Here is a 14221-nt window from a genome sequence, read left to right on the forward strand (position 1 = left end):
GAGACTTGGCTGATGACAATGGCTAACAAAACAGCCTGGAGGCTGCCCTTCGCAGATAGCTGATGAAGATACTACAAATTTCATGGAAGGACAAAATTACAAATGTGAGAGTAAGGGAGCTGACGAGCAGGACTGTCATAAGGCCTATATACCCCATGCTGGCCCAGCTTCGAAAGGCTGAAATAAAGCAACTGCCTGCATTCCCAGCCAGAGCTGACAGCAGTTGAGGATAAAAGAACAGCAGGAGAGGAGATGGGGAGGCTACCAAACAGACTATGACAGTTTGGGGTGCAATCCAAACCAATGAGGGGCTGTGTCATCCCTGTCCTGCAACCTTGGGTGCCTTGCAATGCCCTGGGCCACTCACAAATAGCCTAACAGCATGCAGGTTACACTCTGAGTGTCTGTGTATAGCTGCAGCCTGCCTACACACTCCAGTCACACTATGGGTTCCACCATGCAGAGTGACCCCAACATAGAATCTTAGAAGATTAGGGTTGGAAGAGACCTCAGGAGGTCATCTAGTCCAATTCGGTGCTCAAACCAGGACCAACCCCAACTAAATCATCGCAGCTAGGGCTTTGTCAAGCTGGGCCTTAAAAACCTCTAAGGAGTTACCTCCCTAGGTAACTCATTCCAGTGCTTCACCACCCTCCTAGTGAAATAGCTTTTCCTAATATCCAACCTAGTCCTCCCCCACTACAACTTGAGACCATTGCTCCTTCTTCTGTCATCTGCCACTGCTGAGAACAGCCTAGTACCATCCTCTTTGGAACTGCCCTTCAGGTAGTTGAAAACTGCTATCAAATCCCCCCTTACTCTTCTCTTCTGCAAACTAAATAAGCCCAGTTCCCTCAGCCTCTCCTCATAAGGCATGTGCCCCAGCCCCTTAATAATTTTCATTGTCCTCCGCTGGACTCTCTCCAATTTTTCCACATCCTTTCTGTAGTGGGGCCCCCAAAACTGAACACAAAACTCCAGGTGTGGCTTCACCAGTGTCGAGTAGAGGGGAATAATCACTTTTCTCGATCTGCCAGTAATGCTCCTACTAATGCAGCCCAATAGGCCCTTAGCCTTCTTGGCAACAAGGGCACACTATTGACTCATATCCAACTTCTTGTCCACTGTAATCCTCAGGTCCTTTTCTGCAGAACTGATGCTTATCCAGTCAGTCCCCAGCCGGTAGCAGTGCATGGGATGCTTCTATCCCAAGTGCAGGACGTTGCACTTGTCCTTGCTGAACATCATTAGATTTCTTTTGGCCCAATCCTCCAATTTGTCTAGGTCACTCTGGACCCATTCCTACCCTCCAGTGTATCTACCTCTCCTCACAGCTTAGTGTCATCTGCAAACTTTCTGAGGGTGCAATTCATCCCATCATCCAGATCATTAATTAGGATGTTGAACAAAACCGGCACCAGTACAGTCCCCTGGCCACTCAGCTTGATACCAGATTCCAACTAGACATTGAGCTATTGATCTCTACCTGATGAGCCCGACGATCTAGCCAGCTTTCTATCCATGTTATAGTCCATTCATCCAGTCCATACATTTTTATCTTGCTGGCAAGAATACTGTGGGAGATCATATCAAAAACTTTGCTAAAATCAAGATATATCATGTCAACTGCTTTCCTCATATTCACAGAGCCAATTAATTCATCACAGAAGGCAATCAGGTTGGTCAGGCATGACTTGCCCTTGGTGAATTCATGTTAACTGTTCCTGATCACCTTCCTCTCCTCCAAGTGCTTCAAAATGGATTGCTTGAAGACCTGCTCCATAATTTTTCCAGGGACTGAGGTGAGGCTGACTGGTCTAATTCCCCAGATTCTCCTTCTTCCCTTTTTTTAAAGATGGGCACTATGATTGCCTTTTTCCAGTCGTCCGCGACCTCCCCTGATTGCCACGAGTTTTCAAAGATAATGGCCAGTGGCTCTGCAATCACATCAGCCAACTCCCTCAGCACCCTTGGATGCATTGCATCCAGCCCCATGGACTTGTGCATGTCCACCTTTTCTAAATAGTCCTGAACCTGTTCTTTCAGCACTGAGGGCTGCTCACCTCCTCCCCATACTGTGCTGCCCCGTGCAGCATGCTGGGAGCTGACGTTGTCTCTGAAGACCGAGGCAAAAAAAGCATTGAGTACTTCAGCTTTTTCCACATCATCTTTCACTCAGTTTCCTCCCCCATTCAGTAAGGGTCCCACACTTTACCTGACCACCTTCTTGTTGCTAACATACCCATAGAAACCCTTTTTGTTACCCTTCACATCCCTTGCTAACTGCAACTCCAAATATGCTTTGGCCTTCCTGATTACACCCCTGCATGCTCGAGCAGTATCTTTATACTGCTCCCTAGTCATCTGTCCAAGTTTCCACTTCTTGTAAGATTCCTTTTTGTGTTTAAGCTCACCGAAGATTTCTCTGTTAAGCCATGCCGGTTCCCTGCCATATTTGCTATTCTTTCTGCACATCGGGTTAGTTTGTTCCTGTGCCCTCAGTAAGGCTTCTTTAAAATACAGCAGCTCTCCTGACACCTTTCCCCCTCATATTAACCTCCTAGGGGATCCTGCCTATCAGTTCCCTGAGGGAGTCAAAGTCTGCTTTTCTGAAGTCCAGGGTCTGCATTGTGCTGCTCTCCTTTCTTCCTTTTGTCAGGAACACACTCGCAGTTACAGATTTCCCCCCCAAAACATGTATTTAGGATTGTCCAGCCCTCTCCTGTACAGTCCAGATATATCAGGTGTGTAGCTCCCCTAGGGGGTAAAGGTACAACAGCTTGCCATCTTAAATGGAGCTGCTCACACAGTTCACCACACTGGGTTAGTTTTGATTAAAGAGTCAAACAAATTTATTTAATTTCAAATTGATATGAAATGATTACAAGTATGAAGGCATTAAAGTCAGACAGGTTACAAGAAAAATAAAAATAAAATGCTTCCTAGTACTAAACTGAATAAAGTAGACTTGATTGAAGGTAAAAAGAAAAGGAGTACTTGTGGCACCTTAGAGACTAACAAATTTATTAGAGCATAAGCTTGCGTGAGCTACAGCTCACTTCATCGGATACATTTGGTGGAAAAAAAAAAGAAGGTGAAATTCTTATCACAGGTTTTCAGTTTTCAGTACATTGTTGATCAAACTCTCAGGTCAGGATCTGCTCCCAAGGTTCAAAGGCTGTTTCTTTTGTCTTCTTTGGTGAAAAGTCAGAGATGGACAGGGAGAGATAACTTGAACTGTTTTGCCCCTCATTTTTATAGTTCAGTCACCCTTTTGAAATGCATTTTCCTGAGCATGATCCCTAGATAAAACTCTTTCGAGTTGAGAGTATGGAGGCTGGTGGGGAAAAGATGTTATTCTGTTGCTTTTCACCTGCTTGCTAAAATACAGATCTGTTTGTCTCTTGCCTTCCTCTACTTCCATGCTAAAGAATGGTCACTAGATACATGATGACACCTCGCTAGGGCCATCACCTTGTCCTTTGTCTTTGAGAAATGGGTTTACCCACTTCCCAGACTTGTCTGGTAAACACACTTCAGTCATGATTTCAGCTTATGTTCATAATTTTGCATATAATGTTGCTACATACATTACACCAATTAAATTATTGACCAGCCTGTTAGTTTTCAAATGATACCTTACAAGGTATATTTTGTACAAAGATTATTCCAATAGTGTGTAGGGTATGAATACAGGGATGCATTTGGTTACACAGACTGAGGGATTGTAGTGATAGGATTCCTTCAGCAGACTGCCAAGTATATCAGCTCACTGAAGAGGGAGAAGCAGTGTGAGAAACTGAAGAAGACTGCATAGGTAGGAAGTAGCTCAGGGAACCGTGAAGGACTGTGGAGGATTGATTTCTGGCTTTTCCCAACAAGGGCTGTAAACTGGAACTCAGTGGAGTGCATGGGTGGGGTTGCACAGCCAGAGACTCTCAGACAAGAAAGCTCATAAGCCCAGGGGAATTAGAGCCAATAAAATCCTGGTGGGCCTGGAACTTTTACTTCCCCTTTGCCTCAAAGAAGAACAGAGACTATTGAAGAATAAGACAGAGGACCCAATCCTCAACAGGGATTTAACAAAGCACAGTCGGGTGCAACAGCATGGGGGTGGAAGAACTGAATTGGTTTTCTCCTTGCCTCACTGTAAGGGGGAGCTGAAAACTAAAGACCCGCCCCCATTACCAGGACGTTATAAAATATCAAAAAAAAAAGGCTTGGGCAGGTGGGACATGCATACTGTATGGAAGATGGGAGAAATACTAAGCAAGTATTGAACTGGGTATCCAAGCGAGGACAGAGAAAGCAAGGAAGGACAAGAAGGAAATTGCAGAAGTCAGTAATAGAGGTTACTGAATGTGTTGGCAAGAAATACCACAACTAATGAGTGACTGTAATCAATGAAAGAACTGGACTGCCTGATGTGTCAGCAGCACACAGAAAGAACTACGGTAAAGTCTTCCACCTCTCAGAAGAGTGCCCTAACCACTGGGCTATGGAAAATTTTGATGTATGTCTCCCTCAGTCTCTCCTGTCAAAGCTGTTCCAATTTGAATAAATATTTAAATAGTCATTGTGCCAGCCAGAGAGAAAGTGCAAGAGAATGACCCAAGTCTGGTGATTAGAGTACTCACCTGGGAAGTGGGAGATCCAGGAACAAGTCTCTCTGTTCCAAGGATTCTTTATTTATCCAAAGTGAAAGAGCTTCACCAGGAGAGATTAAAACAGATCCGTATCAGAATATCCCATAGTTCAGTGGTAAGGGCATACTCTTAAGAGGTGGGACCTCTGTTCATCAGGCAGAGGGGGAAATGGAACCTGAGTCTCCCATATTCCAGGTGAGTGCTCTAACCACTGAGATAAAAGTTATAAGTGAAGCACCATCTCCAGTTCGTAACCTCAATTTTAAAAGATGCCAATCCAGTAGGCAGCCTCGGATCATGCCTATCACATTAAGCCCCATAGACAAGGTCAGTGGAGCAATGCCTATCTTCTCCTGGCTTGTGGATCATTCTGGGGCTTAGGCGTGAGATAGGCATCTGGATTCCTATAGTGGGGTAGCAGTGTATGTGCCCAGAGACAGGAACTTAGGCACCTAGTGAACTTTTTCAGCAGAAATTTCGGCATCACATGAGTTTAAGCTCGTACAGAGCTAGGAGGGAGCCAAGTTGGGGGGGGTAAGGGGGAGAATTGTGGATAGCAGTGGTGCCTAAAACTGGGATTTAGGCATCCCAATGCTCTTTGCTCCCCAGTCAGCCTATTACTCCTTTGTCATGAGCATATGGATAAATGGGTATAGCATTTTCTTTATCTCTCATTGATAACTGTTCTATTCCATCTGTGGTGCTCTGGTGCATCCTCAAGTTATGCATCCCAGAATCTAGTGACCTCACTTCTGTCCCATGGAAGCCCTGGAACTTGCAAAGCTTGAAGACATCAGCAACCCTATCATAAATTCGCAGTTAAAATATGGCCCAAGACTTTAGCATAGAGGTAGATGGTTTCTGGAAGGGGATGTTGAACCTAAAAATCAAGTTCTGCTTTGTTTCAAGATTTAGGATTCATAGATTTTAAGGCCAGAGGGACCATAAGATCATCTAGTCTGATCTCCTATGCCTAGGGCCCTATCAAATTCAGAGCTATGAAAAACACATCACGGACCGTGAAATCTGGTCTCCCCCAGTGAATTCTGGTCTTTTGTGTGCTTCTACCCTATTCTACACAGATTTTATGGGGGAGACCAGCATTTCTCAAACCAGAGGTCCTGACCCAAAAGGGAGTTGCAGGGGGGGTCACAGTATTGCCAGACTTACTTATGTGCTACCTTCAAAGATGGGTGGCTGGAGAGCAGCGGCTGTTGCCTGGGTGCCCAGCTCTGAAGGCAGTGCCCCACTAGCAGCAGCGCGGAAGTAAGGGTACCTATACCATGCCATGCCACTCTTACTTCTGCCTTCAGAGCTGGGAGGCCAGAAAGTGTGGCTGCTGACCAAGGGTCCAGCTCTGAAGAGAGCAGTGCAGAAGTTAGGTTGGCAATAACATACCAGGCCATCCTTACTTCTGTGCTGCTGCTGGCAGCAGTTCTGCCTTCAGAGCTTGGCTCCCAGCCAGCAGCTGCCACCCTCCGGCCACCCAGCTCTGACAGCAACTCTGCCACCAGCTGCAGCACAGAAGTAAGGGTCGCAGCACTGCAATCCCCCCCTACAATAACTTTGTGACACCTCCTCCCCCCACAACTCCTTTTTGGGTCAGGATCCCTACAATTACAACACCGTGAAATTTCAGATTTAAATATCTGAAATCATGAAATTGATGATTTTTAAAATCCTAGGACTGTGAAATTGACCAAAATGGACTGTGAATTTGGTAGGGCCCTACTTAGGCCACAGAATTTAATCCAGTTACTCTTGTTATGAGCCCACTAAGTTGTGCTAAGGTTTATGCCAGTTTTTATTTTTTCTAATCATAATGCGGTGCAATGATGTGGTACCTGCAGCTGCAAATGAAAAGCATTGTTTTAATCAAAGATCATATTGAAATAATAACAATTCCCTCTATTTTTTAAACAATCTAAACATTTTACAGAAGTAAATGGTTTCCCATACTAATGTGAAAACAAAAACAACAGTACAGTGCTATAGGCATAGCCCTACAAATCTTTTTAAGGACACAATCCTGCCAGGTGCTGAGAGCCCGCAATTCCCTTTGAACTACAAATCAGTTTGGGTTTGTTCTGGCTTTAGAAAAATATTTTCCTAATCAAGGTTTTTGGGTTACTTTTTAGTGCAAATACTTTATTTAAAATATGAGCTTGATTATCACCTTATTGCCTAACCTGAAGGTGCTTTAAAAATAAATTAAAAGAGTTCAGCTGGATATATTGCTTAGATCTGGAATAGAATGACTAAGGAACCAGTCCTGCAAAGTGCTGAGCTCCTTCAATTCCCACTGGGTGCTCACTGAAGGGGCCACACCACTAAATAGAGTTGAGGTTGTCAGCATCTTGCAGAGGAGGCATTCAACTCAATAGTAGTTGAGTGCACTCAGCACCTTGCAGGATTGTTCCTTAAATTGCTGGGTTGCTAAATCATACATACAGCTCAATGTTTAAATTTTTTTAAGCACCAGCCAGTTTAGGAGAGAGGGCCAGTCCAAGACCATATTTTAAATAAAGCTTTTCCCTGACAATAATATTTGAAATAGGAAATAATTTTTTTCATATTGTCAGTAAAAAAATACCCCTAATGACTTGTAAATGACCGTTCATTCTAGAACTGATGAGTCTAAATCAGGAAATACAGTCACTGTGTGTGTGTACCACAGGATGTTAGTCAGTCTGTGGGCTACAGGGCCAGAGAAACTTACAAGATCTAATCTGTCCAAATCCTATACTTACTACTGAGTTTATTACAGGTGGAATCTTGTGAGAAAACTGCATCAAGGTGCTGCCCTATTGATATATTTTGCTCATCTATGGGATCAACAACATATGGTTGATATATTTAACCTATCTTTATCTAAGCATTGAAAGTGCACCCATAACTATGGTATCTGGTTGTGGAGCTTTTTGGATAATGTGGGCTGGCATGTTCACCATTATTCTGGTCATATATCTGTCTGTGCAGTTACATTCTGTCTACCTACATTTCCCCTGTAGTTTCAAATGGATGTGTTTCTTCAATTCCAGTTGTATATTGTATGTATTGTTGCTGTGTGTTGTTAAACGACTGCTACATTTCACCACAAACTACTATTAGAATTTAATTAACATTTTGATAAAGCATACAAGGTATTTTGATGACTGATAACATTTTAGCTACTTTGATCCAGATGGCTCTCAAATTGTTCTAAAACCTGATTATACAGGAATCAATTCACTCCCTACTGAAATGTGGCCACCTCTGAGGTGGCATGCCATATTTGTGATTCACCAGAAACACCATGCAACGATATTTCTATTTAGAAGGGAAAATGCGGAAAAAGTTTTCCCATTGAAACAACAAAGGCAATTTTAGGAAGACATAATAACTAAACTGAATTCCTAACTAAACTGAATTTTGGACATGACAGCAAGATTTATATGTCTTCTGCAGAAAGTACCATGCGATCTTAATAATTAAAAATGGTTCCAGCACTACCTGCTCAGTGTCCTCTAATATCTCATCCAGGCATTGATTCAGTACTGATTTAGGTCCTGATCATGGAATCTGATCAATGCAGGCAGTAGTGCCCGCTGCCATATGCATGTTACGCATGGTGTGTACCAGTGGCAAGGAAGAAGAGTGCTGGCTGCCTCACTGCCTGCTCAGACTTGGCCTCACAGCCCCTCTGTCATGTTGGGGGGGGAGGAGGCTTTGTCCCACTTCCAGTAGCCTGTATCCCCTCTCAGCAATGGAGTGACACTGCACCTAATGGGCCAGGCTGGAAGTTCACAGCTGAATACAGCACAGACTCAGCTGCTTCTTAAATTGCCATTATCCATACCACATCCTATGGCAGGGCAGCTAGATTTTCTTGAATGTCTCCATTCTGAATACTAACAGGTTTCAGAGTAGCAGCCGTGTTAGTCTGTATTCGCAAAAAAGAAAAGGAGTACTTGTGGCACCTTAGAGACTAACACATTTATTTGAGCATAAGCTTTCGTGAGCTACAGCTCACTTCATCCATGCATCCGATGAAGTGAGCTGTAGCTCACGAAAGCTTATGCTCAAATAAATGTGTTAGTCTCTAAGGTGCCACAAGTCCTCCTTTTCTTTTATTCTGAATACTGACCGGGTTTGACCCTGTCTAGGTTATGAGAACTGACACAATGGTGGCCCACAGTAATATTTTCTGTTTAAAAAACTGATTTTCTGCAATATTTCTTAAAGATTTTTTTTAGTCGTAGGTTGGTTTCTTATTAGAAATAGTCTGAACAACCTCACAAAATAACACTCCCTGATTAAACTTGCTTTATAACTCTCAGCATCCAGAAACACAATAATGATTGTTTTTTGCTGAGGAAACTTTGCTGTTACTTTCATGTGACTGTTCAGCACTTTTATATAAATGATAACCCGCTAAACTGGGGCTGTAAGGGCTTGGATATTTCTCAAAGTTACTTTCTGATCTGTGACATTCGTGCAGCTGGTGTTAGCAAAGGTGTAAGTGCTAACGTGAGTAGAACTCTATCACTTTCAGCATCGTATCATAAAACCCTGAGGGACAGGGTCTCACTCTGTAAAGCTCCAGGTAAATTTATGGCACTGTATTAATGATTTATTTAGTAATCCACATTTGGTGGTCTCCTAATGCTGAAAGTATAGACACATCTTAGTCCCACTGCAATTTTTTCCAACTTTAGTAACTCATGGGCTACTTCCCAGCCTCAGATCAAATTCTGAACTATACCTCTCTGTGCATTTTGGCATCCAGTCTACAAAGGGGTGGGAGAGGGAGGAGGAGAAATTAATCTTGGCCAAGTAAAAGAGGAAAAATTAATAGGAAAAGAAATATTTTTAAGGGTGAAAAGAATATTACAACTGATTGGGATTTAAGGGAGAAAAGGATAAAACTACACAACAGCATGTGGTAGTGACCTATAATTACTTGTGGACAAGTTTGGTGCTTGTGAAAGTAAGTGTTAATTGCAGCAGCTAATACCAGGCAAAATGCCAGCAAATGCTATTCAAGCTTCCTCAGGATTCTGCCAACACACATGCCTGCTATACAAGAAATGAGCCTCTTTCATGCCATACTTGCCAGATTTCCCAATACTACTGAGCTGCAGATAAATGTGAGCAAAGACTGAGATGTAAACAGCTGCCTTATTTTCTCTTGTGAATTAGGATTTGAACCAGGTCTCTGAGATGAAAATCTAGTCTAGACCTAATCCCAATAATTTGGTATTCATTAAAAATCAGTGTTAATTACTATATAAACTCTCTCTATATATGAAAATTTAATTTTAGTAGTTTGTACAAACTCCTTTTGCTTTTAGGATATAAACATTGTGAGCTTCTTTTCAAATGTGAAAACCCACTTCACAATTACTCAAATTACTGCTTAGATGCTCAAATACATATTTTAGCACCCACATATGGAATTGGGTGCCCCAATTTAAAGTATATTTAATAATTTGATAGCTAAGGGCACATTTAAAAAAAGAAGTTAGGGAAGAAAATCACTAGAGTTTGTATCTGTGGTAGGCTTACCACTTGTCTGTTAGCTCTGTCACCTAGGCCCCAATCTTGCAACAGGATGGGACTTCCTGACTATCAGAATTGAGACCTTAGACTCAATTTTTGTAATATTTAATTACTATAGCATTCTCTGAAGGGTTTTAGATTCCACAAGCCTTCAAGTTTCCTTTTGTCTTATCAAATCTAATGAGGTCCAACTGACAAGTCAAGCCTATCAGATATTATTGTAAAGATATCTGAGTTTGTTGTTAGTTCCTCTGGCCTGTATGGGCTCTGTCTACTCTGTTGTACATGTTGTTAGTTACATAAGTATTGTTTTTAGTTTTTACATTCAGTGTTAATCCAAGGTCAAACTACACTGATTTATACTGGTTTACCCAAGAGGTCCTTTCATCTTTTATAGGAATCTCTGGAATTCTGGCAAGAAAACCTGCCTAATATTTATTCTTGCATCAGTGCAAGGATTTCAAAAAGTGGAATGCCATAAGTTAAAGAAAATTAGGCTGTGATGATGGAAGGAAAATAAAATTATAATACAGTACAATCAAGCATAAGATATTACTGCAGTCCAATCAAGAGATATGAACTGATTCAGAGTAATGCTCTGCACAGTACAATGGAAGAGGTTGAATGTAACACTAATTTAAAGATTAAAAGCTTTTTACAGTCTCTTCCTGCAAAACAGTATGGGAATTGAATGAAACTGGAGTTTTCAAAAATGATCTTCAATTTTGGGTGTGTTTGTTTTTTGGACACATAACTTTAGATGCCTGAGGCATGATTTAAAGAGAACCAGAGCACCAAAAGTCTCTATTGACTTCACCTGCTAGGCAACTCTGAAAATTAGGTTCTATGGACTATAATCTACTCTGTTATGCTGGAATTCATTTCCAGAATTAAATGACAGAATGTGCACTATATGGTTATGGGGAACTAAAAAAAAAAAGTTCAATCACATTTCTTTTCTTATTTTCCTTACACACACTCTCTCTCTCTCTCTCTCTCTGAGAGAGAGAGAGAGAGAGTGAGAAACGGCTACATTATCAAATGTTTATGGAAATATATTTTAGGATTTCAATTCATATTTAATTGTTTAAGATCAGTTTATTAGAAAAGGAACTAGCTGTTCTGCTTAGAGTTTTTTGATAAGATCAATCTTGATCTTAATGGGATTTTGTGTTTGTGCACATGCTCTTTTAATGATACCTACTTGGTGAGACCTCAGCAGAACAAAGTTAATTTTTGATGCTGTACACAGATGTCTCTCTATATCTGTCTCCTCCTCTTATTGACATTCTCTGTTTTTTCATCATGGACAGTATTTTGAAATTGAATTTGGAAAAAGACTTAAGTGGTTGATGGATTCATTGCATTTGCACTTCTTTCTTTGCACTTCTTTCTTTGTGTAAGCATAAGTGATACAACTACATTTTGCTTCCAGAATACAGAATCAAGAAGTGATTATAGATCAGTCATTTGACTCTTAAGAACACAGTCAATGTGTGCCTTAATTCTCTTTTTTCATGCCTGCAGTATAGTCTGACTGAAGCTATTCTTTCTCTAAAGCTCATTAAATGTCCATCATCTTCTTGTTAACATATTGTGTCTTTATAATGAGCTTCCTAACTCTCTTAGTTAGAGACAACAGAGCCTGATTTTCATTTACACTTAGGCCCATTTACACTGTCAGAGTGCAAATGAGAATTAGGTCCAGTAGCATAACTAATGCAGCTACAAGGATCCTCACAGTGATGAAAGTCCAGTACCATATTACAGCCCTTTTCAAGACTACAGTAACTCCCCACTTAACATCCTCTCACTTAACGTTGTTTCGATCTTACGTCCCTGGTCAATTACAGAACATGCTCCATTTAAAGTTGTGCAACGCTTTGCTATAAGGTCGTTTGGCTGCCTGCTTAGTCCACAGCTGGCAGTCCCCCATCAGCTCCCCTATGCCCCCCCACAGCACCTCCCGCCTGCCGGCAGACCCCTCAAATCAGCGCCTTCCCCCTCCTCCCCACGCCTCCTGCCCGTGGCAATCAGCTGGTTTGCAATGTTCTTGAGGGAGTGGGGAGGAGTGAGGACTCGGTGCGCAGGCTCCCACTCCCTCCCCTGCCTCCCAAACGCCGCAAACCAGCTGATTGACGCAGGCAGGAGGCAGGGGAGGGAGGGAGAGAGGAGGCTGCGCGCCGAGTCCTCGCTCCTCCCCCTGCCCTTTTGCCCCCTGAACGTTGCAAGCCAGCTGATTGCCGGGGGGGGGAGCGAGGACATGGCGCACCTCCCCCGTCCCTCCCTCTGTGGCAATCAGCTGACTTGCTGTGTTCAGGAGGCAGGGGAGGGAGGGAGAGCCTGCACACTGTGTCCTCGCTCCTCTTCCCTGCTTCTGCCTCCTGAACACCCGCTGACTGCCAGGGGCGGGGGGAGGGGGAGGAGCGAGGACAGGGCATGGGGAGTAAAGGGGGAGGGGGAGAAGAAGAAGCGGGTTACCGATGGGGGTTTGGGGGAAGGGGTGGACTGGGCGGGACGGCTCCCCCGCCCCTGGTGCTTGCAGAGTAGGAGAAGCTGCCCCCACGCAATGTGCTTCTCCTAGCCTACAGCACTTTCAGCCTCCTTGCCTGCCTCATTGTCTGCAATGCCAGTGGGCTGTGCCTGTGTGGGGTGAGGCAGGGGCTCCCAACTATACTGCTGTACTCTATAGCAAAAAAAAAAATTTCCTGGAACCTAACCCCCCCATTTACATTCATTCTTATGGGGAAACTGGATTCGCTTAACATCGTTTCACTTAAAGTCACATTTTTCAGGAACATAACTACAACGTTAAGTGAGGAGTTACTGTACACAGATTACACAAATTAGGTTTCAGGGCAGAACTCACATTTTACTGATCACCTCAGACATTAACCCATGTATGTTAGAAATTTTCTGCAGTATCTTCTTAAAGTCCTATCCCATGCTCTATAGCTACTAGACTTGCATATTCCAAGATAACTTCACTTGTATCAGGCAAAGAATTAATAAGTGTACCAAAATTACACAATGGTAGAACTCTCCCATACAACATACATTATATGTATAAATTTAGTATTTTTAAACATAAACTGAAATCCTTTAATTAACATCTGACGTCAGCCCTGTTGTGTCTCTTTCTCCTTGCAGTAATAAACCACAGTTTGCCAGCCCAAATATTCAGCAGTATCTAGTATGCTGAATTTAAAAGTAAACAAATATATTATTGGTACAAATATAATATAGTTTGACTTTCAGCCCTGAATCAACTCTTCTACTCGTTCATGGCACAGAAAGAATTAATATGGTCAATGGTACACAGCTAATCAATAGCAGAGCTGACTGAACTGTACAACAGAGGATTTCCTAACCCCTAATCCCACCTCTGACCATTTGACCATGCTGTATCAGACTGTTAGAAAGTTTGAATTAAGAGTCATGTGACACAAAGACTGCCTAGTCAGTGACCAAAAACTCATTTCTTAGCCTTATGACCACCCCATTCTAAATATCAACAGTGTGATCCACTGACCTCAGAACAATCAGTGTCTTGCCTCAGGAAAAAGCATTTTATTAAATGAGAGAGTTTTTGTTTCTTTGAGGACACAATAAAATTTATATCAAATGCTCCGACTACCTTCGGTGAGCTTGTGATCAGGCTCTTGAGGGGGAAAACAGTTCACTGGAGATTTTAGTTCTAGTTCCAGATTAAGGAAGGGTGAAACTTGTGCTGTTCCTACACAATGAAGAGCAGAAAGCACAAGCAGCCTCAAGAACAGTTAAATTATTCCAGATCCTAAGGGGAAGTATCCAAAACTACAGTCAGGGTGTGGCACAGTGCAGGGACACACCAGATGCATCCTCTTTCCTCTGGCAATATCCCCTATTTCCCCATGACTGGGGTGATCCTCTTCTGACCTGGTTTGTTCAGTGCTCAATCCCAATCCACCAGTAGTATGGGGCAAAATGGCAGCAGAGGCCCTTGCCCTACACTTCATCCTCTGATTACTCTTGGGATGTTTTTCTAATCAACA

The 14221-nt window shown here is 42.6% G+C and overlaps 1 protein-coding gene across 6 annotated transcripts in view; it reads right to left on the minus strand.

Moving 5' to 3' along the window:
- The window catches only part of OXR1 (oxidation resistance 1), a 454063-nt gene that overhangs the window by 151641 nt on the left and 288201 nt on the right, over positions 1-14221 (minus strand). The window lies entirely within an intron of this gene.

The sequence above is a fragment of the Dermochelys coriacea genome, chromosome 2 (genome assembly GCF_009764565.3).
Source record: "Dermochelys coriacea isolate rDerCor1 chromosome 2, rDerCor1.pri.v4, whole genome shotgun sequence".
NCBI classification, from domain to species: Eukaryota; Metazoa; Chordata; order Testudines; family Dermochelyidae; genus Dermochelys; species Dermochelys coriacea.